The sequence below is a fragment of the Balaenoptera ricei genome, chromosome 11 (assembly GCF_028023285.1).
Source record: "Balaenoptera ricei isolate mBalRic1 chromosome 11, mBalRic1.hap2, whole genome shotgun sequence".
Taxonomy (NCBI): Eukaryota; Metazoa; Chordata; class Mammalia; order Artiodactyla; family Balaenopteridae; genus Balaenoptera; species Balaenoptera ricei.
The window spans coordinates 34734429-34758565 of NC_082649.1; the positions used below are offsets into that span (position 1 = coordinate 34734429).

Below are 24137 nucleotides of genomic sequence, written 5' to 3' on the forward strand. Positions count from 1 at the left end.
CTTCCTGTCGAAAGCACATCAGGGTGGATAGCTGACCCTCCAGGAGCTCAGGCAAAAATTTTGGCACAATCTCAACTCACCTTTTTTTACATCCCACACCCAGTCTGTCAGGAAATCCTGCCAGCTCCACTTTAATGTGACGGCATCCCACTGCCTGTGGCTGCCTGACTGTCTCTTTTTTGGACAACAGCTTCCTAACTGGTCTCCCTTTCTGGTCTATTGCCCACACAGCAGCCAGAGGGATCCTTTTAAAGCATGTCACTCATCTGTGCAAAATCTTCCAGGGGCTTCATACCACACCCCAAATAAAATCCCGAGTCTTTATCTTGCTTACATCAGCTGGCCCCCACTACCTGCCCGACCTCGTCTCCTACCACTCTCCTCTTTACTCCCTCTGTTCCAGTCACGGACTCCTCGGTCTCCTCGCTGTTCCTTGAATACACCGAACCTGCTCCCACCTCAGGGCCTTTGCACTTGCTGTTCCCTCTGCCTGGAATGCTCTATCCCCATATGTCTGCATGGTTTGCTCCCTTGCTTCATTCAGGTCTATCTCAAATGGCAATCAGAGAGTTCTGGTCTTCTTTGATGAATCTTTGTAAACTAATATCCCCTGCAGGTGTTATTCCCTCAAGCAGCTTTATTTTATGTGTGTGTGTGTGCGTTTACTGGTTTATTTGCTTAAAGCATCTTACCATCCAGGAGAATGTAAGTTCCTTGAAGGCAGAGAGGTGGATTGTTTTCTTCTCTGTTCCCAAAGCCTAAAACAGCACCCAGCAGGCAGTAGGCTCTCAGAATACTCATGATGAATAAATGAAATGAGTGAGTGGATGGCTGAGTGAAGTGACAGTGCCTCAGGCATAACCCTAAACCTTGTCTGATTTTTTAAACAAGCAAATTAGTCATGAACTTTGTAATTTCCAATATATTATTAACAAGTTATGAGCAATATACTCACCCTTGGCCTCAGTGATTGGCATGAGCTGGTTGCTGCTGGGTGCTCATGTGACATCAGCGTGGGTAGCTGGGGCCGTGCAAATGCTCAGTCTCTGATTTGAAGGGAGTGCCTGAAATAGCACCTTCCTGTTCAGGATGGATTCATTCTCCCCACACAGCAGGCGTGACTCCCCAGCCCTGACCAGGGCCTGGCGATGTGGGATTCTCCACTTAGACATCCTGCGTTGTGCGGTGGGGAAGTGACACGTTGCCTTCCGAAGGTACCTCGCATTTCAAAGATCTATCATATCTACTGTATTAGTTTGTTAGGGCTACCGTAACAACGTACCACAGACTAGGTGACTTAAATAACAGACAATTCTGGAGGCTGGAAGTCTGAGATCAAGGTGTCAGCAGGGCTGGTATCTTCTAAACCTCTCTCCTTGGCTTATAGATGGCCAGTGTCTCCCTGTGTCTTTACATGGTCTTCCTACTCTGCGTGTCTGCGTCCTAATTACCTCTTCTTATCAGGCCACCAGTCAGATTGGATTAGGGTCCACCCCAAAGACCTCATTTTAATTAATTACCTCTTATAAGACCCTATTTCCACATACAGTCACGGTCTGAAGTACTGGGGGTTAGGGTTTCAACATATGAATTTTTTGCGGGAGGGTGCAAATTCAGTTTATAACAACATTATAACATTTAACTATTTCCTTTTAACTCTTTACAGAAATTTCCTAAATAATCAATTTTAAAGTAAGTTGCTAACATGGGTTTAATAGCTTCTCAAGATGCATATGATTGTCATTCCCATTTTACAGAAGAGGGGACTGAGAGGGTAGGTGCCTTGGGCCGAGGCCACACAGTGAGGTTAGCGATGGGACCAGGACTGGACCCCAGCACAGTGTTCCTTTCAGCGCCCAGTCACCTCCTGTCCTTGGGATAAAAGGCAGCAAATCGACATGAAGTATTAATTAATGAACCCAGTGCTGCCATTTTCCAACTTGTGCTCTAGAACCCTCTGGAGGAGACAGCTGGAAGGGAGGGGTCTTTTGTGCTCTTGAATCCCTAATGAGGCTAATTGCTCTGCTTGGCACGCTGTGTGCCTCTAGTTGGTTTACTACAGAGCGAGGCAGTGAGAGGAAGGTGGGGTAAATAATCAGCAGAGTAACTAAGCTGGTAACCTCCCAAGGGCACGGTTCTGTTCCCAGAGATTCCATCTCCAGCGCTGGAGGGAAGCTGGAGTGCCACCAGGAGGGAGAGGACACTTCAGGAATGGAATCCTCCCACCCGCCCACTACCGTTTCCATCTGGTGAGGGACAACGATTCCACACTAGGGATGAGCACACACCTGCACAGGTGATCCTTTGGAAACCTGAGCTGGGCGAGCAGCAAGTTGCAAGAGGGTGAGGCCAGCAGTCCAAAAGGCTGAATGTACTTCTGCAGGCCTACCTGCTCCTCCTGGGTAGATGGGACCAACCTTCTGGATGTGTCATGTCCCTATGGCGTTTTCCCTGACACCAGACGATTCTACCCTCTCCTGACCCCCTTTCCTCCTTCCTTGAATGAGACTGTCATTCCTGGAGCCACAGGAGCCGTCTTGTGTCCATGAGACTCTAAGCAATAGGGATGAGAGCCAGCTCGTGCGGATGGTAGAAAAGGCCTGGGTCTCTGACGACATGATTGAGCAGCTAAGTCAATACCAGCAACACCTATCCCTGGATTACTTGATATTTAAGAAAAATAATCACCTTTTAATTTAATCTATCTGATTGGGTTGCCTGTTAATTGCAGCTGAATGCATTTCTAATGATACATTTGGTGAGTCAAAAACAGGCTGTCTCTAAGGATCAGCCTATAAGAGCCATCGTATCTTCAGGGATTCCCCACCTGGTTATTAAGTGGAATGGATGGAAGTGGCTTCAAAGATGTGGCGTTTGAGCAGGTCCCCATCGGCCACAGGGCTTCTCTCCCTGTCCCTTCCTTTCTGTCAGGTGAGAGGTGGCCCTGGCCCTCAGGAAGCTGAGTATTCTTAGATTCTTGCCATCTTTACCCCACCTTGCCGAGCTCTGCCCTAGACTCAAGGGTTGATCTTTTCCCTCCATGGAAAAAGCGTGGGAAAGATCATTCCCCTGGACTCAACCCTTGGCATCTCTGCATTGTCTCCCATCTCTCCTCAGCATCACTTCTTTCCAGGTCATTCCTGGAAATATTAAACACACAATCAGCCCACCGTACTGTGTGCAAGGGAAGACCCCAAAACAAAATGAACAAGAACCTCAGGAGAGAGAAATCTTGGAGCATGACCCATAGTAACGATTTTTCATATTTTCTAGTAATCCATTTATATCTTCCCAGCCAATCTCTGAAAGAGAGATTTTAATTCCATTTTGTGGGTGAGGACTTTACCTGGATGCAGTTGGCAAATCATGGGTGCTGAGCAAAGCTTCAGAGCTGGGCTTTGTTGTTCTAACCATGCTCTTTGGTGACTCTAGGGTCTTTAGTGGGGAAGGAAGTGGGGGAGGCTATGAAGGAGGGGCTTCCTGGAACCCCATCCTGGCTGTAAACTGAACAGCTCCTTTAATCTGTTTTTTTTTTTTTAATTAATTAATTTTATTTATTTATTTTTGGCTGCATTGGGTCTTCGTTGCCGTGTGCGGGCTTTCTCTAGTTGCGGCGAGCAGGGGCTACTCTTCGTTGCTCTGCGCGGGCTTCTCATTGCGGTGGCTTCTCTTGTTGCAGAGCACAGGCTCTAGGCGAACGGGCTTCAGTAGTTGTAGCACGCAGGCTCAGTAGTTGTGGCTTGAGGGCTCTAGAGCGCAGGCTCAGTAGTTGTGGCGCATGGGCTTAGTTGCTCCGCGGCATGTGGGATCTTCCTGGACCAGGGCTCGAACCCGTGTCCTCTGCATTGGCAGGCGGATTCTTAACCACTGCGCCACCAGGGAAGCCCTTTAATCTGTTTTTATACATTAGGAATGAGGTTTCTGGATGTTGGCTGCACCCAGGGAACTCTCAGCTAAACAATAGTGGTAACTAAAACTGCAGGGCTCTTAACCATTCGTTATAAGCAATTCCACCACCACATGAGTTTGGGGCAATACTCTTATTCTCCCCATTTTTTCTGGAAACCGAGGCTCAGAGAAGTGAGGTATCTTAACCAAAGTAACACTGCTTTCAAGTGGTAAAATGGGGTTCAATTGCAGGTTTTCTGTTCCAAGTCCCCTGGAGGTGATGGCTCCCCCTTTTGGAGCCCCCAGGATATGACAGTCATAGAGATCTTGGACTTGGGAAGCACTGGGCCAAATGGGAAAGGGACAATCTGAAAGGGGGGAGACCCAAGCCCTACTTTGGGGGAGTCCAGGGACTTCTGAAAGGGTCAAAGAGACCAGAAAGTCCCTCAGAAAGAAAGGGATGTTGCATCAGGAAAGGCTGTGCCTGTGGCAGCCCTGTGCAGCTGCTTGCCCGAAACAGAATGCTCGTGGCAGAGGTGGGACAGTCACCCTGACAGCTTCCTGAATGAGGTGAGCCTGGCCAGTTTTTGAGAGAGGGGAGAAAATAGAGAACAGCATCCGGGGGGTGGAAGGAGGGCTAGGAATAAAGATTTCTGCCCAAGAAGAGTTCTGGAGAAGTTTGCCCCTGGCGGGCCACTTGCTCCCGCTGCAGAGTTCTGCTACGTTTGGAGCTCTGCTTCCCCACAGCTCTTCTCCTGGCAGCATGAGAGCTGGCCGTCCATCCCCGGAGCCAGCCCAACCTTAGGCTCAGTGGAGCGAAGACAAAGACAAGCACCAAGCCACCTGTGTCCATCACAGCTGCACGGCCAGCTCCAGCTGGCTGCGGAGGACACCTTGGCAGGGAGTGCAGAGGGCTGGGCAGAAGCTGGGATTACGGCTGGACTCCTAGCTCCCCCATCACTTGGGAGCCCTGTCTCCCCCATCAGACTGGGAGCTCCCTGGGGGCAGGGGCTGTGTCTCCCCCATCAGGACAAGGATTCTCTGGGCACAGAGTGGTGGGAAGGGTGGCCTTGTCAGTCTGGGGTCTGCACTGCCTCCACCATGCTGTGGTTTAAGGCAGTGGTCCCCAACCTTTTTTGGCACCAGGGACTGGTTTCATGGAAGACAATTTTTCCACGCACGGGGGGGATGGGGGGGGATGGTTCAGAACTAATATGAGTGATGGGGAGCGGCAGATGAAGCTTCCCTTGCTCGCCCGCCCGTGGCTCACATCCTGCTGTGTGGCCCGGTTGGGGGGGGCGTTGGGGACCCCTGGTTTAAGGCACTAGTTGCCGGCAGACTGTTTTTGCTCAAGTCTTCTTTCCTAAAAACAGTCTTAGAAAAACCCAACATATTCATCTTCCCTTCCTCGCTCCCGCTCTGAATTTCTTGGTGAGACGGGTGGGAACAACATCCTCAGTCTCATGCTCTAATTGGCCTATTAGCATGGGCTACTGCCAGTCAATGAAAGCCAGGGGTCAGCCCAGGTTCAGCCGCAGGGGTTCTGGGTAATGTAGTTCCCTGCCTCTTCCCTGCCTCCACTAGAGGGAGATGGTTTCAAATCTCAAAGTAGCTTCTGTGAGGAGGAAAGCCTTCTCCTTTCTTCAGAATTGGTGGGAGTAGTTAGGAACCATTTTTCTTTATAGCCTGGCACCGTTTTAGTGATTTTCTGAAAGAGCAGGCTGCTTTGATACAGACCTGCAGTGCTGTTTTTGATAAGACTCTATCCCCTCTCTGCTGGCAGAAGTTGCAGTTTCCCTGTTGGGTGGGGCGGGGGCAGGGTGGGCGAGTGGGATTTAAAGTGGCTGCTGGTGCTTTAGTGCTACAAAGTCACACCACAGGGCTTGGTTCCCACATAGCGGTCCAGGCTGGTGCTTATTCATTCACGATCAAGTTTTACCAGCCTGCAAAGAAATGAGAAAATAAGAAATATGTAACTTGTTTGTCGTAAAGTTTAATGTATTTAAAGGATCGTCTTTTGGCTTAATTGTTTTTCTACTTTTTGATGTAAAAACGTGTGGGGACATGGTGATGGCTCAGTGGGGAGGGGAAGAGGCCTCCCCTGTGATTGCTTATGTATTTGAGATATTCATAAATGCAGTGTTCATAAGTCAAGATATGCTGTTAGTTATCTGCAAATTCTTAATTATCTTTGCTGAAGAAAGGGAGAGGTGGGGATAATATAGGGAGTCATTCAATAATGGAAGTGAAGCAAGGAAGGGAAATAATGTTTATTGAGGACTAATTCAGAAAGGATAATTGACTTGCCCAGGGTCACCCTGATAGTTAATGTGGGTCTGGGACTAGAATCTGCATCTCCTAATGCCTAGTCTAGTGCTTTTTCAAGGGCACTATATGGGTCATAGTAACACCAATTATGATGATAGTGAACAACCGCAGAGCACATAGTAAGCCCTTCACATGCAGTATCTCCCTTCGTTCTCACGGCAGCCCTGAGAGTTCGCCTATTTACAGATGGATGATTCAACGCTGTTTTTAGTTCAATTTAAGACACATTCACCAAGTGCCCACTAAGTTCCATCCCAGATACTGAACTAGGGACAGGAAATTGAACATTAATAAGACAGATCCTGTCCGTAAACAGTTCAATGGGGCAACATGCATAACGGGATGATTTCAGTAAAACGTGGCAAGTCCCAGGAGAGATTTATACTTAAGGGGAATGTGAAAGCCCATAGAGGCAGGAGGCCAGACTTCAGAGGTGGGGAGGGGACAGGGAGCTGTTCATGGAGGGCTTCCTGGAGGAGATGCTAGCTGAGCCATGTCTTCCACGGGAGGAATTGAGGGCCAGAAGGAGAAGAGGGAGTGGAGATGGGGGGGGGGGTGCTCTGGCATAAGGACTGGCGAGGCCAAGCCCATGCAGTGTGGCAGCAGTACCATGGGCAGAGGCATGGGAAGTAGGAGGACCCAGCAGAGGTGGGGAGGACGGTTAAACAGGCTTGAGTGTCATCCTACGGAGAGTGGGGAGCCATGGAAGGTTTTTAAACAGGGAAGTGACATGATTCCATTCATAAATTACCAGGTGCTCTGTGGCAGCAGAGGAGGAATTAGAAGGAAGGGGCAGTGAGGGCACACTGGGGTCAGGGAGAGCTGACAGGGGCCTTCCCATTCCAGACCAGCAGTGATGTGCCCTGGGACCCTGGGGATGGAGAGGGGGCAGGTTCAGGGATGCTTAGGAAATGGGATCGCAGGAACCGGGGTACTGGTTGGTTGTGGGGAGGAGGGGTTGGCTGGGGGGTCTAGGTTTCTCATCTGGATAACTGGATGGTTGGTAGGGCTGAGATGGGACTTCATAGGAGATTGGGTGGGTGCTCAGGGTGGACATGATGAATTTGAGTAGCTTCTAGAACCCATCACACACACACACACACACACACCCCCAACTTCTGTAAGTCCAGCTCTGCTTCCTGCTCTACAGCCATGCATGTGGGTCAGAGAAGGGGCAGATGGGTGTGCCTCTGGGACCTGGGGAGCCCATGAAGAGTGGAGCCCATGGGGTATTACCAGGGACCTAGGTATTTGGGGGCAAAAGGTGGACCTTGCCTCTGCCCTGAGCCCTGGCCCAAAGGACAGTGAAGAGATGTCTGACTCCCACTCCCTCCATGTGGACAGAGCCTCATGAAGGGCCCTAACAAAAGATACTTTTCCTGGCCTTATTTCTCACCTGCATGGGAGACAGCGGGGAAGTGGGTCATTTCATGCCTGCGTCAGGCTTTGGGGGCCTTTTTCTCTCTCCTGTGGTGACTCAGTAGAGTGGTATTTGAAATAATCATGACATGTCATTCATTGTTTTTGCCAGTGAATGCGTCGTTTATCCTTGTCCTCTGTGCGGTGCTAGACAAAAAACATACAGAGACTCATGAGACAGGCCCTGCCCTCAAGGATCTCACAGGCCTTCAGGGGAGACGAGCGAGTGACGACCTCTGTGATCAGGTGGGCATTGCTCCTGTAGAGGTACCTTCAGATACTCACTTCATGGGTGTTCTTGAGGTGGATGGGGTCTTGAAGTGTGCTAAAAAGTACAGGCTCTGAAACCACATGGCTGTGGTTGGATACCGGCTCCTCTCCACTCACCAGCTGTGTGACCTTGGGCAAATTACTTAACCTCTCTGGGCCCTTCTCCATCTACAAAATGGGGATAATATAGCCCCCACCTCCTAGGGTCTTTGTGAGGATTAAAGTAGTTAATGCATGAGAAAATCTTTGAACATTGCCTGGCACAGAGTGAGCACTCCACAGTGTTAGCTGATATTATTTGATTATCATCATCTTCTTCATTGCAGACTCAGGAGTCTGCAGTGGAGGAGTTAGCATAGAGGAGAAGCTGCTGGGGGAAGCTTCATAGAGCATCTGACATTTCAGTGGGGCAGGAAAGTTGACATTTTGCTGAGGGGAAAAAAACCAAGCACAGGAAAGCCCACCCAAGCAGAGAGAGCAGGAGCTGGAGCAAAGGCGAAGTGTGAAAATGCAAGGCACGTTTGGGAGAACAGCCAGGTCTCCAGCTCCCGGGAGTGTGGAGGATGTGGGAGAGGGAGGCCCTGGGAGAGCAGGTCGGCCGACTTGGGAGAGGCTGGAATGTAAAATCATGGAATCTGGGCTTTATCCCAAAAGCAAACAGCGTCTAGGCCAAGTTACTTTAAAAAGTGACATGACCAGATTTGCCTTTGAGAAGGATTGTGGTGGCAGCTGCATGGAAGATGGGTCAGAGACAGGGGCTGCCCAGCTGGGTTAGGTGAGAGACGGCAAGGGTTTGAGCTCAGGCCGTGCAGGGGATGGCAGGGAAGATGCTTAGGGAGCTGGCCAAGCACTCAGTTACTGTAAGGCTGCAGGGATGGAGGGGAAGCTGGACCCCAGCCCCCCTTAATAACCAGAAAATACGTTAGAAGCCTGAGGGGAGATGACTGGGCCTCGAGGTGCCCCAAGCAAAGGCCTCCGACAGGTGGAACCAGACCCTTGGGATTCCTCCACCCAGCATCATTGGCTTTAGAGCTGCCCCTTTGCTCGCTATCAGGGAGCTGTGGCCCGTGTCTGGCCCTGTGCAGCGCCCTGGTGTTGGCTTTGGGCCCACGGGACAGGGCACAGATGTCACTGCAAAGGTGATGGATTTTGGAGGCAGACAGACCTGGTTTCCAAGCCTGGCTTGGCTACTCACACCTAGCTGTATGACCCTTGCAAGTCTCTTTACTTCTCTGAGCCTTGGTTTCCCTCCTTTGTAAAATGGAGACAATAGTAGCTACTTCAGAGGGTTATTTTAAAGATGAAATGCATGGTGAATAAAAGTGCCTCATGTTGCTCATGGAGCCTGGGACACGCTCAGTAAGTGGTAAGTGTCTGCTGTTCTCACATCCCCGGCAGCACTGACCTTGCGCTCCCCTCACTCCACCCCACCCGCTACCCCACTGTTCAGAACTCCCTCTGCCCTACCCATTCCTCACCACACCATGTGGGGATCCAGTTTCCAAGATGACTTCTCGCTGGCATGGGGAGAGGGGTCTGCCCTCCCCTGCGCTGGTCTAGAGTCCCCTTTTATTTAATCCTCTCCCCTGCCTGAGCCATGTGTGGCCTGCAGTTTACCCTTTGAAGCATCTCATTACCTGGGTAGAGTCAACAGAATCTGTCTGGGCTGGAATCTTTGAAGTTCTTCTTGGAGGCAGAGGGATGGACAAATTGACCCCAAGAACCCCCGACCCTGAGCCTTTGCCTAAATGTCTCACTGCCCTCCCCTCTTCTTTGCTGGCTCTTGGCCGGGCTCTGGAAACAGATTCTGCTGCACATGGTGAGAAAGCCGCTGCTGTGTGTCGCCCTCGTGCTTACTTCCAATCAGCGTACGGGCTGGGGAAGGCGTGGCCGAATGCTCTGCCTCTGCAGCCGGTCTCCTGCTGCTACACAGATCCTCAGAGCTGATTGAAATGTGATGCGTGGGCTCAGGAAGGAGGGAGGGAAAACAGCAGTTCAGACCACAGCCGTCGTCCTGGGTCAGTGCCTGTGCTTCCCTCCCTCTACCTGGCACTCCACCCCCCTCCCACGCTAGGCTGCCAAACCATGCCCGGCCTCTCCACTCGGCCCACATCTGGGAACAAAGCCAGGCAGCCGGGCCTCTTCCTGTCTCTGCACCCTCACCTAACTCGAGCAAAACTGGGTTGTAGGGCAGCCCCCAGAGGCTCAGATCACCGGGAAGGGGAGATTCCTCAAGGATCTTCCTGTTCACGAGGCTCTCTCCAGATCCACACCCCGTGGAGACAGGAGGAAGCTCCTCACAGGATCCATGATCCTAGCCCCAGCTAGAATTCCACCACCCCGCTTTGTGTGGGTCCCTGCACCTTGTAACTGTCTGCCCCCTCTAGCCAACAGCCCTGGCTGAGCCTGCCACCCAGGAGATATGCTGTGGAAATGGGAAGTCTGGGTGGGTAGGGATCTTCCGATGGTTTACTCTGTATTACTTCTACTTACTTGATGAAGTAAAGCAAAGGGGAAACCTGCAGGGGAAGGACAAAGCAGTAGGGATGATTTTCTTGGAGAAAGGAGGTTTGCAAGACTGAGAAAGACTTAACAGCCAGTGAGAAGGATGGGCAAGAAACTCAGCATGAAATGTACGGGTTCATTCATTCACTCCCTCACATGTTAATTAGATAGTCACTGTGTCCAGGCAATGTTTTAGGGATACAATGGGGTACAAAGGCTAGCCAGCAGACGTGGTCCCTGAGCTCATGAAGCACTCCCGTTAGGGGAGAATAGACACAAGCAAACTGGCCCTTAGAGTTCAGGATGAATGGGGACAGGTTAGGGAAGTGCAGTGAGCTGTACTACGGGGAAGGTCTATGTGAGTTGGGTGGAACCAGGAAAACCAAAGTCACTTAAGGTATTTATAACTGAAGTTCAGTAATTTAATAGAGAAAAAATGGCTGACAGGTGATGGAAGGGGTCAGCAGACTTGGAAATTAACAACAGCAGGAAGCAGCTACCACTCCGGGCTACAGGGGTAAAGGTGGAGGCAGTGTGATGAGATCCCGCTAGGGTCCTGAGTGGAAAGGGGGCACTGCTGCCCAGATCCCTTCATCAGAGAGGGAGGAAAGAAATGCCCTTCCTTTCCCTTTCTCCTGCCCCCCACTTGCCTGCCAGAGGAGCCAGGTGATGGGGGAGGCCTGCGGGGGTCAGCCTCACTTCCCCGCCCCCTGCAACACAGAGCAGACCAGGGCAGGGCAAAGGGGCTCAGCTCAAACCAGACTAGGGGGAAGGTCTAGGAAAGTTTCCCACAAGAAGTGGTTTCTAAGCCTGAAATAGGTATAGAGGAAGAGAGGGAAAGATCAGGTAACATGGGAGACTCGATTGGAGGCTCAAAGTTCTGGGGGCTCAAGAGAGCGTGTTGGCTGGAGGAAGTGAGGGGAGTGGCTTCGTGGAACGTGGAGATTGGGGGCTGGGGGATCAGGGGAAACATGTTGAGAGAGGCTTTCAGGGGAAGTAGGAGTAAGGTCATGAAGGACCTTGAAAGAAAGTCAGGAAGATCAGGCATTAATACAAAAGCCATGGGGGTGTCACCACTGGTTCTGAGCAGTGCCGTGACTGGATCTGGGTTTCTGGAAGATTGTTCTGGCTTCAGGGAATATAGAAGGGAGGAGTAGGGAGCGGAGATTAGAGGCAGGCAGATGAATAAGGAGACCATGGTAGTGATCTCAGCAAGCAAGGATGGTGGAGGGAGGGGCCAGGAGAAATGCAGGATTTCGGGAGTATTTAGGGGAGAGATTGACAGGACATGGTGAATGACTGGTTAGGAAGGGGAGGGGACAGGAGGGGTTAAGGGTGACACCCAGGACTGTGGGTTGGACCACTGGGCAAGTGGAAATACTTTCTGTTGAGAGGGAAAGCACAGAATGAAGAGCATCTGGGGGCAAGATGAGCTGATGTGGGTGTGAGATGCTCTAATAGATGCGGCTGCAGTAGAATTGTTTTTTCCTAGATGTGTCTGAGTTTATCTGGCTCTCCATGAGGAGGCCTTCCACTGCAGCCCAGGACTCCAAGAGCCATCTTTTGGGGGTAGACCAAGAGTGTTTTCATCCTAAAGTCTTATGTTCTCTTTCTGTTCCTCCCCATTTTTAGCTCCCTGTGCAGCCTCAGCGTTTACTGAGAACCCGGTCTCTGTGAAGCCATAGTTCGGGCTGTGTCTTCCCAATCCATTTCTCATCCAGTTTGAGTTGCACCCAAGCCTCTCAGCACTTCTTTTAATCTCCTGTGTGAGTTGGGATGCTGAAAGTATCTGACCGTATCCTTTTCGTACTTTGCCTCTTGTCAGTCTTTGCTTAGCAATATGCCCGGCATGAGCTAGAATCACGTAGCAAAGTGGGTAAGACCCCACACGTGGAGCGATTACATACTTGTAGGAGGAGACACACCAGCCTCACTTTTCTCATGTTCCAAATGTGTGTTTTAGACTTGATGATCTAATAATCACCCCCTCTTCTTATAGTCTGTAAGAGCCTGGGTTTGTCCCGGAAGCAAGGAGCTCAACCCCCATGATGAACCATGATTGACCATGGCAAAGCCAAGCTCATTTCACCAATGGTGATTTGCCAATAGTTGAGGGGGTGTGACTTAGTTCCGGCCAATGAGGCATGCATTAGTTTCCTAGGGCTGCCACAACAGACTACCACAAACTGGGTGACTTACAATGACAGAAATTTATTCTCTCACAGTTCTGGAGACTAGTCTAAAATCAGGGTGTCATCAGGGCCATGTTGTCTTGAAGGCTGTAGGGGAGAATCTGTTCCTTGCCTTTCTCTTAACTTCTGGTGTCACTGGCAATCCCAGGTGTTCCTTGGCTTGGCACGGCATCACTCCAATCTCTGCCTCCATCATGGTGTTCTCCCTGTACTTCTCTGTCTTCACATGGCCATTTCTCCTCTGTGACTTTTTCCTCTTCTTATTAGGATATTAGTCATATTGGATTAGGGGTCCACACTGCTCCAGTATGACCTCATATTAACTCATTGTATCTGCAATGACCTTATTTCCAAATCAGGGCACATCCTGAGGTTCTTTGGCATATCTTTTGGGGGGTAAAATTCAACCCATAATAAGACATGAGGAATAATCATAATAATAAGACATAAGTCTTTGCAAAAGGTCTTCTCCTTAGTAATGCAGCAGCATCCAGGAGAACACACCATTCTGCCTACCTCCTGTGTTTGACTTCATCACAGGGAGATGTGATGCCAAAAGCTGTGGCCATCTCAGGCCCCTGAGGGGGGGACATGTCTCACTGGAGTTGGCAGTGAAGGATGATGGGAAAGTGACATTGCTGAACCAGTGCTCCAACCCTGAAACCTCTTATCTCTCTACTGACTGAGATAAATGTACAGAAGCCACATTTTATTGGGGGTTCAGTTACTTATAGCCAAACACATCCTCTCTCATCTAGTGACCCCTAATTTCCCTGATCACTTTAGGGAAATGTCAGAACCATAGGATTTGGAAGCTGGAAGAGATTTTGGCGGTCATCTAGTCCAACCTCTTCATTGACAGAATGAGGAAACTGAGGCTCAGCAGGGAAAGGGACTCCCTCAGGACCACACCGCAGGCAAGGGGCACAGCAGGACCCACACTAGGTCCTCCAGACTCCCCATCCCCCACTGTGTTTCTCGGGCTCCTTGTATTCATGTAGCACTCTCTCTGTAGGGAAAAGAGGGTGTTGTTTGAAAGGGACTGCCTGCTGGGTGGGCTTCAGCTGAGCTGTTGAGGGAGGAAAGGAATGGTGGGACAAGAGATAAGAAGGATTCCGAGGGGAGCACAGGGGCCTGCCATGCCGCAGAGCTGTGTTCAGCCCCAGGGACACACATTTTTTCTAATCATATGCTCTGTACAGAGTTTGCTGCTCTGAGTTATGCACCTCAAAAGGACCTTTCATCTCACCCAGGGTTTGATGCTGGCCTGCCTGGCTGATTGTACTGGGCAGTGATTTAGCCTCCAGAGAAATTCAGGGCAAGGAGGTGGGGAAGGCAAATGGCAACACCTGGGACCTTTCCTTTGCTGAGGACTCTGCTCGCCCACTTCCTTCCTTCCCACAAGACTGTGTGTGGGATGGGGCAGCATGGGTGGTGGGAGGGAGGCAGTGATCCACCCCTCACCTGGTTGGGCTGGGAGCCTGGAAGGGACTCACGTGATCTTGGCAGCTTTCCAAGAATGCAGAACACGCTAACATTATTAGCTTGGTTGAATCAAGATCTGTTAAATTCAAAGAACCTAGAACCCCAGAATGTCGGATGGAGGGCACCTGAGGCATCTCCTAGTCAAAGCTGCTCATTTTATAGGGGTGGACACCAAGGCCCCAAAACGGTTCAAAGAGGCTTGCCCTAGAGGTGGAGCTAGTTAGAACGCTACACATCAGCTTCTCCCCCTTCCTTACTTTCATCTGAAGCAGAGCTGGCTCTTGAGTTCAGTTAACAAGTGTGTTTGAGCCTGGGGTCAGCAGCTTCTGACATGGGCCCCCTGATCCTCCCCTTGAGTGTGGGTTGGACCTAGTAATTGCTTCTAACAAATAGAATATGGCAAAAGAGATCAATGTTGCTTCTGTGGTTAAGTTACAGAAGACGTTGACTTCTACCTTACTAACTCTCTCTCTCTTTTCCTGGCTCCTCTTCTCATGAACTTGTTCTGATAAAGAGAGTTGGAGAGGCCCTCATGGCAAGAAGCTGAGGGTCACCACCTGCCAATAGCCAGCAAGGGATTGAGGCCCTTGGTCCAACAGCCATGGGAGAACTGAATCTTGCCAATAACCACAGAGTGAACTTAGAAGCAGATCCGTCCCCAGTAGAGCCTTCAGATAAGACCACGGCCCTGGATGATGTGTCTACAATGGCTCACAAGTCTACAATGTGAGAGATCATGAAACAGAAGACCCAGTTAAGCAATGCCTGGATTCCTAACCCACAGAAACTGTTGGGAAATGAATATGCATTGTTTTAAGCTGCTAAGCTTTGTTATGTAGAAATAGACAACTAAAATAATCCCCTATTCTAGGATAATATTTAGAAATGTGTGCCTAAAACATTTTAGGTAGTGTCAAGAATGAAAAGAAATGGTTAATGTGTATTTACAGATGCTAACACTTTGATGAGCTAAGATATAGCATGTGAAATAACAATTATATTTATTGAGAATTTCCCTGTGCCAGGGATTGTGTTACTCTTTACATATTTTAATTTCTTTAATTTCCTTAATCCTCACAACAACCCTATGAGGCTTATTATTAGCCCCACTTTACAGATGAGAAAATAGAGGTGCAAAGAGGTGAAAATCTTGTCCAGGTTCACACAGCTAGTAAGTGCTGGAGCTGGAAATTGAACCCAGGCAGTTTGTTCTCAGAGGGAAACAAGACAGCATTCACTCATTTAGAAAGCACCTGAAGTTGCTGGGCTTATAAGGATATGCTCTGTTGTAAAGGAGCTGGTGGCTCTGTCCCTCACTAGTGGTGGCCTTGAGCAAGTTATATAATCTTGGTATCCTCATCTATAGAGGGGGATGAGGGGAACAACAACCCACACAGGGTTGAAAGAAGATGCAATGAGTTAGTATTTATAAAACACATGTGATAGTACCTGGGACATAGTGTTATGTTTGTTAAAGATAAATAAATAAATAGCCATGTTAGCAGACAGTGACCCCAGTGTGTAGGAATTGCAGGGACCTGTCTGCTGGGGGTTCAGTGGGAGTGCAGAGGGGGAGATGACCTTCACCTCCCACCTTTTGCACATGTCCATTTAAGTCCTGGGCTCATTGGTGGGCTTCCCATGTAGGCTGTGGCCTCTTCAATACTTCTTATCCCCTCATTAAGATAATCAGCAGTTCTAAGGGAGGTCTTCTCCAGCCAAGACCCCCAACTCTTAACTGGTGTTTACTTTTCAGCCTAAGCTTCTCAGGATGAGGGGCTTTTGAAAACAATCTTTCCAAGCCCCAGGGTTCCCTTGTCCCTTCAGCTCCCTTCCCTGCAATGCACAAAGGCTCAGAAGTCAAGGGGCCCACTCTCCAGGCTCCCATCCCTCCCACTTTTCTGATAAACTCTGTTGTCCAGACCAGCAATCCCTCTCAGTTCTTGGCCCAAAGTCCAGAAGATGAAATCATTTGCAAGAGAGGATATGTAAAGACTCTGAAAATGCTTAATGAACTGTAAGTGCCAAAATGCATCCCACAGATAATGAGAACTGTTGTTGGTCAGGCTGAGGGGATCAGTGCAGAAAGCAGTGGCCAAGGAGTGCTTCAAGGAGGAGATGGGATTCCAGCCAGGCCTTAAAGAGCAGTAAGGGAAGGGAGAATAGGGGGTTGGGGGAGGCATGCAGGGAGCAGTGAGCACTTCTAGGGTGCCATGAAAGGTGTGGTAGATGTCACTGGTGTTTACCCACATTGGGTTTTCCTCTCTTTAGGGCACAGGAGAGGATTATACCCACTGCCCCTTCCCCCACCCCAACTCCCACACTTGCTGTTATGTAAGGGTCATAAGACTAGATTTGGCCAGTGGGTTATGGGTGGAAGTGATACGTGTCTCTTACATGCTAAAGCATTAATGGATGGTATAAGTGTCTTCAGCACTTTTTCCTCCTGCCATGGCAACTGTGGAAGCCTGTGTCGAGAGGGAGGAGTCACCAGGTTGAAGGAGCTGAGGACGCTGAGCTACCACACGGAGGACAGCTACCCTGGGGGGTTGCCTGGACCCACAGTGGACTTTGTATGAGTGATGAATAAATCTTTGTCATATTAAGCCACTGAAATTTTGGTGGTGCTTGTTCTTGCAATGACCTGGACTTCCCTGAGGTCCACAGAATGGCGTGTGTTGAGTAGCGGGACAGAAGGTTAGTTAAGGGGGACCAGAGGCGGCCTGGTATGGGGCACCAGAATCACCAGGGGAGACTTTAAACCACGACAAGAACTCCAATTCAGCTGGCCATGGGTATATTGTTTTTAAGTTGTCCAGGTGATCCCGAAGCGCCACCCAGGTGGAGAACCATGGATGTGCCCATCTTCACTCCTAATTAGAATGTCATCTTAAGTAAACTGTTTTCCTCTCCAAGCCCTTGTGCTTTTGGTTGTAAAAGGAGAAGAGTATTATTGGACAGATAGGACCCAATGCTGACATTTCACGTAATACATGTGAAAGGGCTTTGTAAACTACAAAGGGCTAGACAAAAGAAAAGTACTTTTATTCTTGATGACATTAAAGTCCTGAAAAGGCAGGAATTCAGACTCCGGCCAGTGGAGTGTTCACTTTGGGAATGTCTGTGGCTGATATTTGCAGTCTTGAGTTGGCTTCTCTGGTGGTTGCCTTGCTCCCTCCAGCCCAGTGTACGCTCAGGCGGGATGGGCGGTAGGGTTCTGAGTGTTCCTAAGCCAGAATGCGGCAACTATGGAGACAGTCCTGCTGGTCTCCTTCCTCTGATGTTGTTTTGATGACTTTATCCACTGATTGGCTTAACCAGCTGGTACCTGTTGTCCTCCAGATAGCAAAGGTCTGACAGCATCTTCCTTCCATTACAAAAATATTAATTTTTATGTTTATCCAAGTTTTACATATAAGTCGAATAGGTTATAATGTAAAGGAATAGTGACCAGCTACAACCTTCCCATCCAAAATCCCTCTCCTCAGGGGGAACCTTTCAACTCTTCAGTTATTTCCTCTGGTATTTACTTCCTCATTATTGGCTCTTTCTTGATTTTTTCCTTTGAAACATTATCTGGGAACTTCCTGATAAGGCGTTTGAGCACTTAGCACTCTGATAGTATTCCTCCTATCGCTCCCAGCAGAATCACTCTCCCCACCAGTCTTTCAATAGAGTTTTATCACAATTCGTGGCTAAAAGTAAGTATTCAATGCTTGCATTAGCATTTGTGATTATAGAAACACTGCTTAGAAAGAGCCATGTATGATAATAGTTTCCTTCCTAAGCTAGTTTTAATTTTCTTACAGCTAATAATTGTTTCTATTTTCTTTATTCCTTTATTCACCCTTTTGACTTTGGGGAGGGATCAGAGCTAAGTGAATGTCTTTTCAGCCAAGTTCAGCTGGAAACTACAGCAGATTTTGCACACTGTGAAACTGTCAAATTTATATACGTGTCCTTAGATCCTCCCCCTCCACCCATACTTTAGGAAGAGCAGTCTGGATGTCTGTTGTACCTTTTCACCCTTGTCTTCTAGTTTCTGACTAAGATTGCTAGAAATCTCCTCTCTGTTGTACACAGGAAAAAATGTATATTTTCAGAGTCTAGGGGAGCAGGGTCTGTTTTTTTGTTTTTGTTTTTTCTTTATCTAGGAGCTCCCTGAGGGCAGAGGTTCTACCTTCTCATCAGCCTGAGCTCCCTGAGGGTGGGGCCGTGTCTCATCAGACTGGGGTCACATAGAGGCTGGCAGAGGCGGAGTGTCAGGGTCATTTACTCCCACACAGGCCAGGTCACCTTGTTACATTTTCTCACTAACCCCTGGCTTCTCTTCATAGCACAGACTCTAACTGTAATTCATCATCTACTTAATTATATGTTTAATTAACTAACCCTCCAAGGGCCTCTGTGGAGAAACCCAGTGTCACATGGGGGGAACGGCCAGGGCCGCCCTCCTTCGGGGATGCCATCTCCTAGGTCTGGTTTTCCCGTTTCCCTGGGGAAAGCTTCTCCCGCAGGCCGTCCGAGGCACAGCCGTAGCCAAGCCAGCTCACCGTGATGGGAAGCTGCAGGGTGGCAAGCAGCTGGGAACAGGCCGGGCACCGGGAACTCAGTGCCCTCAGCGCCCTCAGCGCCCTCAGCGCCAGGCAGCCTGGCTTTAACCAGCCCATTCTCCCTCCACAGAGAGGTTTCAGCACCTCCTCACTGGTCCCCGTGAGGCTTAAAGGAGAGAAGACAGCCGAAAACAACCAGCCCGGAGCCTGGATCCCCGCAGACCCTCCTGTGAAGTGGCCTTGCTCCCCGCTTCTCTCTCACGCCTCTGATCTCACGCTCTTTAGCAGACACGCTGCCTCTGATGCCACCGTAATTCCCTGGTTACATAACATGCGTCCTCACGGGGTGGCAAGTCACTCACTGGAGAGGCTCCAAATGAATAATCTATTATTCATGCCATCCACAGTGTCTCTCCACCGATGTCAATAAGAAGGAAAAGCTCTACGCGAAGGAAAAGAGAGGAAAGGGAAGGGGATCCTTGGCAGCAAGCAGGTACTGAGAACTGGCGTCTCTGAAAGGCTCAGCGCAGGACAGAGTCACAGTGTGGCCACTCACCTGGCAGAGCCCTTCTGGGTATCTCTATGGAAGTTGTTTTCTTTGCTTCCTGGAGGCCAAGGTCATCCGTAAAAGGGACGGGGAGGCAAGCAGCTCCTGGGCATTCACGGTACCATGCAGAGTCTCCAACTCCCAAATGTAGAGCCACTCCTGAAACATGGAGGTGGAGCTGGAGGGGAAGAGACGTAAAGAAGGCGGGAGACAGAGCCCCGTCCTCGGGGAGCCCCGGTCTGAGGGGAGACACAGTCCTGCTTCAGGGAGCCCCAGTCAGAGGGGGATATGAAGCCCAAATCCCTGCTTGTATAATAAAAGGGGAGATACTCAGGGGCCTAATTCCGAGTACAGCTGAGGTCAGTGAGCAGGACAGAAGGGAAAGCAGAGTCTGTGGTCAAGGCTGAAGACGTCTTGTTCGATGGGCTCAGGCTGGCATTTAGGGGTCCTGTCCCGCAGAGGCCTAGTATACCCCAGGAGAGTCTGTTTTCAGTGACCCCGTGTTAAGCAGAACACAGGCAGAGGTAGAAGCAAGAGCAGGTACCCAGCAAGTTAAGTGACCCAGAGTGGGTACTAAATAAATTAGAGGCGTTATTCTGAGCGAGCGAGGGTCGCAATGTCAGTCAATAACACAGAGGAGCCCCGGAAACGTTAATTCTCCCCTCTGCTCCATTATCCAAGGTCCCATTGCAGGAGCTTCCAGAAAGATTTATCTCCATTTCAGTACCTGGCTCTTCAGAGTCGGAAATGAAAGTGAAACCGAGGAGCAGAACCCGGGGCTACGGCAGGCGATGCAGTGGTGTGGGGACGGGTGACTCAAAGGAAAGCTAAGCCCAGCTCAACCGCTGACTGAGAAGCTGAAGGATTTTTTTTTTAAGAGAAGGAGTTGGGGGAAAATTTCTAATGAATCCTATCCAACCATAAAATCATGTAGAAAATGAATCCTATCTGACAATAAAATAAAAGTGAAACAAATTACTAGGTTCTTATATTCGTAGGAGAAATTAATTTCATGTTTAGAATACTAATTGCTCGCCAAAGGGTCTGTGGCCACGTGCTGCCTGGACTTAGCCTGAGCCTTATTTTGGAGGGGCCGCAGAGGAAGCGTAGGGGCGGCCTGGCCGGCAGTGCTCTGGCTGGACCCTGCCTTTGCCGCATCTTTCTCCAGTGCCCAGGGCTCAGTTGGTACAATGTTGCTTGGCATGTGTGAATTAGCTCTGATATTTTTTGTTTTCCTCAGACTGGGATGTGCCTGGAAACAGCAGGTGTATCTCCTCCATCACATGTGAGCTACCTCAGGGCAGGGCTATGTCTCCCCTGTCAGACTGGGGCTCCATGAGGGCAGAGTGGGGTGTCCTTCATCAAACTGGGACTCCCTGAGGGCAGGTGTGTTTCTACCCTCAGACTGGGGCTCCCTGAGGGCAGGGCTGTCTCCATTTCAGATTGAAGGCAGATGAATCTCCCACATCAGGCTGAGGGTTCCCCGAAGGAAGGGAGTCTTGAGGAAAACTACCAACTCTTTTCTCTGGAAAATGAACTGATACAAAACAACAACCTTTTAGGGATTCATAGACCCCATCCCGTGTCTTCATGGCTTACCTGCCAGATGGAGACAAAAAGCCTGGAGTACAGACATGATGTAAGAGATAGTTTCTTGCATATTGTAATATGAAGGACACATGATGTTTTCCTTTTGCTTGTTTCACCCTTAATGCCTCATGGTGGGAAATGTGAGTTAATTCCCAGTTACCCACATGCGAGTAATTAATTATAATCTAATTATATATTAGATTATCTGTGAAATGTTAAGAAAGAAGGAAAGAAAGAAAGAGAGAGAGAGAAAGAAAGAAAGAAAGAAAGAAAGAAAGAAAGAAAGAAAAAACAAACAACAAAACCAAAAGAAAGAAAGAGGAAAGAAAGAAAAAACAAACAACAAAACCAAAGTCTGTCTGCCCTGTTGTCCCAGAAACTCCTGGGTCACTGCCCCGGCTTGAGTGGCACCTGTTCAGAAGACACTTGGACTTGTCCTGGTGGCCAAGCTCGTGCTGTAATGATTCCTCTTGTTGATCTCCTGGGCCAGCACTGTACCAGCAGCTCTACATACATGTTAGTCCTTATACCTTCTGGGGATGATGATAGGCTTTATTGTGCCCATTTTACAAAGGAGGCAAACAAGACTCCAAAAACTTTACTAACTTACGCAAGCCTTCCCGACAACTAAGTGTTTGAGATGGAATTTGGATCCAGATCTGTTGAACTCTTCTCTCCCACATTAAGCTTCCAAACACCACACACCATTAGGAAAGTCAACCTGCCCCCACTCCACCCTTCACATTGTGCCAGGTGCTGGGCAGATGTGGAAGCTGATCTGACGGGTGTATTCTGTGGACAATCGCCCCTGTCTGACATCACCCCTTGAGGGGTATCTGTGGGGGCTTATCCTGGCTTTGGCCCTACTTCAGTTAAGACTTGCTGTGTGACTTTTGAAAGGTGTCGCACCCTCTCTGGGCTCAGTCTCCCAGCTATACAAGGAGACATTTAGACTAATCCAGAGGCCTGGAAGTCCTTTTGGGTGTGACCTGCTGGGACACGGACACCTCTGCGTGTCAGGGTGAGTGGTAGGTGTGATGGAGAAGAGACATCCTTTTCTGTTCACCTTTATGCTTCCCCCATGCATTTCATTCTGATGGTCTTTGCACCCTGAAAATGCAGAGCACATGGGTCTGCGTCTCAGGGAGACAAACGAGGGAGCAAGTGTGAGTGCAGGTGATATGCTGTTAGGATGTTCCCTGAGGCTGAGGACTGTGGATTTGCAGCTCTGGCCCCCAGTGCCTGATATAACGCCTGGCAAGTTGCTCATGTATAATAAACAGTTGATGAACGAATAAATAAATGGATGAATGAATAAATGTAAGTGATCAAGACTCACAGCCCCTCCAGAGGACCTCACTCCTGGTCTGATTCCTCCTTCCACGCTGCCCCATCCCCCACCGCAACCCCCTAATCTGGAAGGAAACAGCCTCTCCTTTTGTGTCAGCTGCTGGAAACCTTTTGCCAACAGTTACGCTCTGTCCCCATTCCCATGCCCGTGGCTGTTTCCACTGCTCCCATTTTCCTCATCATCACATTTTGCTCCCACTATCTCCCTCCTTCTCTGATTCATGCATTTCTTAATTATGACGAAGCATTCTCAGACAGACAGAAAGGGTCTCTGGAGAAGGGAGCCCAGGCTGCCGCCTTGGCTCTGGGATCCGGAGGGAGACAGACACCTGAGCAGGTGTAGTGAACCAGGCCTCCGGGACACAGCCCATTGAAGCTGTGACTCCACGACAGAAAGTCTGGGCTAGAGCAGAATTATCTCCCCATTAATGTGTTAGTCTCTCATATACAGACTGAGCGCCTCTATTTTACTTTAAATAATTAGCTGCTGAGAGGACACAGAGTTCTGGGAAAGTCACTGGGGCTGCAGGTGAGTGTTTAACGTTTTAATTAAAGCCTTTCTGATAAATGTTTACCTCTGCTTCTGATTCTGTCGGGGAAGACAAGAGGGAGGAAGAAGGTAAGATGAGAGCAAGAAGGAGAGGAAGGAAGGGGGAGAGAGGGAGGGAGAGGAAGAGGAAGGGAAGGGCATGCAGTGAGAAAAAGACCAGTAGAAGAGCAGGAAGAAGGAAGCCCTTCTGAAGTCCCCCCATGAGCAAAGCCAGGGCCTCAGGGCACCTCACACTCTCCCAGGCCTGCGGAGCCCTAAACCTGATTTTGAAGAGAATACAAATCCTTCACCCCCTGCGGTGTGCTCCTGTGTTTCTGATTCTTGTCTTTCCCGGCCCGCCCACATCTTCTCGAGTCTCCAGTTCCCGAGTCCTCACCTCCCCATCCCGATCACCTCCCATCACCCCATAGTTGGAGACCCCGGTCCCCCAGGCAGCATGGGTCACATAGGCAGACCACTGGGTGTCCCGTTCCTGAACGAGGGGCTGCGGCTCTCCCCCTGAGGTGGGCGTCTCCTTGTCTTAAAGACTTGGTTCTCGGCCCTCCACGTGCTGGGTCAGCTGAGCCACAAGTGAAGAGCAGATGTGACTGCTGAAATGGCCATTTGATCACTAGGACAAGTCAGGCTGGAGACTTTATATCCAAAGTGGATTTGGACGGGCTGGGGGCTCTGAGCTGGGAACAGGAGGCTGAGCTCCTGAGCTGCCTTTTTACGACTCTTTTTTGGGGGGGCAATTCAACCATCAGCTCTATTTAATCGCTAGCTGTGTGTGTGTGTGTGTGTGTGTGTGTGTGTGTGTGTATTTTCTCTCAGGTCCAGAGTCTCTGGTCTCCCCTCTCTGCTGCCACCCCTCTTTACTAGCCTTAATTACAGCAATTTAGGAGGCCTGCTTAAGATTGCAGAGTAAACCTATCAATATTTCACTTAAGAATGGATTTCTGTCAGTTGGTATCAGAGACCTGTACATGAGAAATATGAGACTTGTTTTCAGGTAGCCACACACACACACACACACACACACACACACACACACACACCCCTCCCTCTGATGAATTATTAGCATGTGATTTCCTTTCTGTCTCAGGCACTGGCAACAGCTGAGGGCTTTGTTCCGGTACAGTCAGCGATGAGCATTTCTACCGGAGCTATAACACATTCAAATAAATGTGAGAAAAGTGCGGCTCTGTGTCCTGGGGTTTCCTGTCAGTGACAAGCCAGGAGACACTGCTGCTCTGTGCGCTTCCCTCTTGGGGTCTGCTGGGAGAAGAAAGGTCATGTTCCCCACTCAAGAGGGCAGGGTCACCAACGGGCCAGCAAAACACAGCGTCCACATTGGGGCAGAGAGTGGCTGGGGCTCAGGATTCCTATTGCTCCCCTTCCCTCCCCTTCCTTTCACTCCCGGTGGACCCAGAGTCACAGGAGCTCACTATTCTCTGTCCTTCTTCAACCCTAGGGTCTGC

At 49.6% G+C, this 24137-nt stretch overlaps 1 long non-coding RNA gene across 1 annotated transcript; it reads right to left on the reverse strand.

The window, feature by feature from the left end:
- Nucleotides 1–17111: 17111 nt before the first annotated feature.
- On the reverse strand, nucleotides 17112–19919 carry LOC132374711 (uncharacterized). The gene is made up of 2 exons (XR_009505727.1): nucleotides 19197–19919; nucleotides 17112–17454 (listed from the first exon to the last, which is right to left on the reverse strand). It is a non-coding gene; the product is annotated as an uncharacterized LOC132374711 (long non-coding RNA).
- Between the last annotated feature and the right edge of the window lie 4218 nt (nucleotides 19920–24137).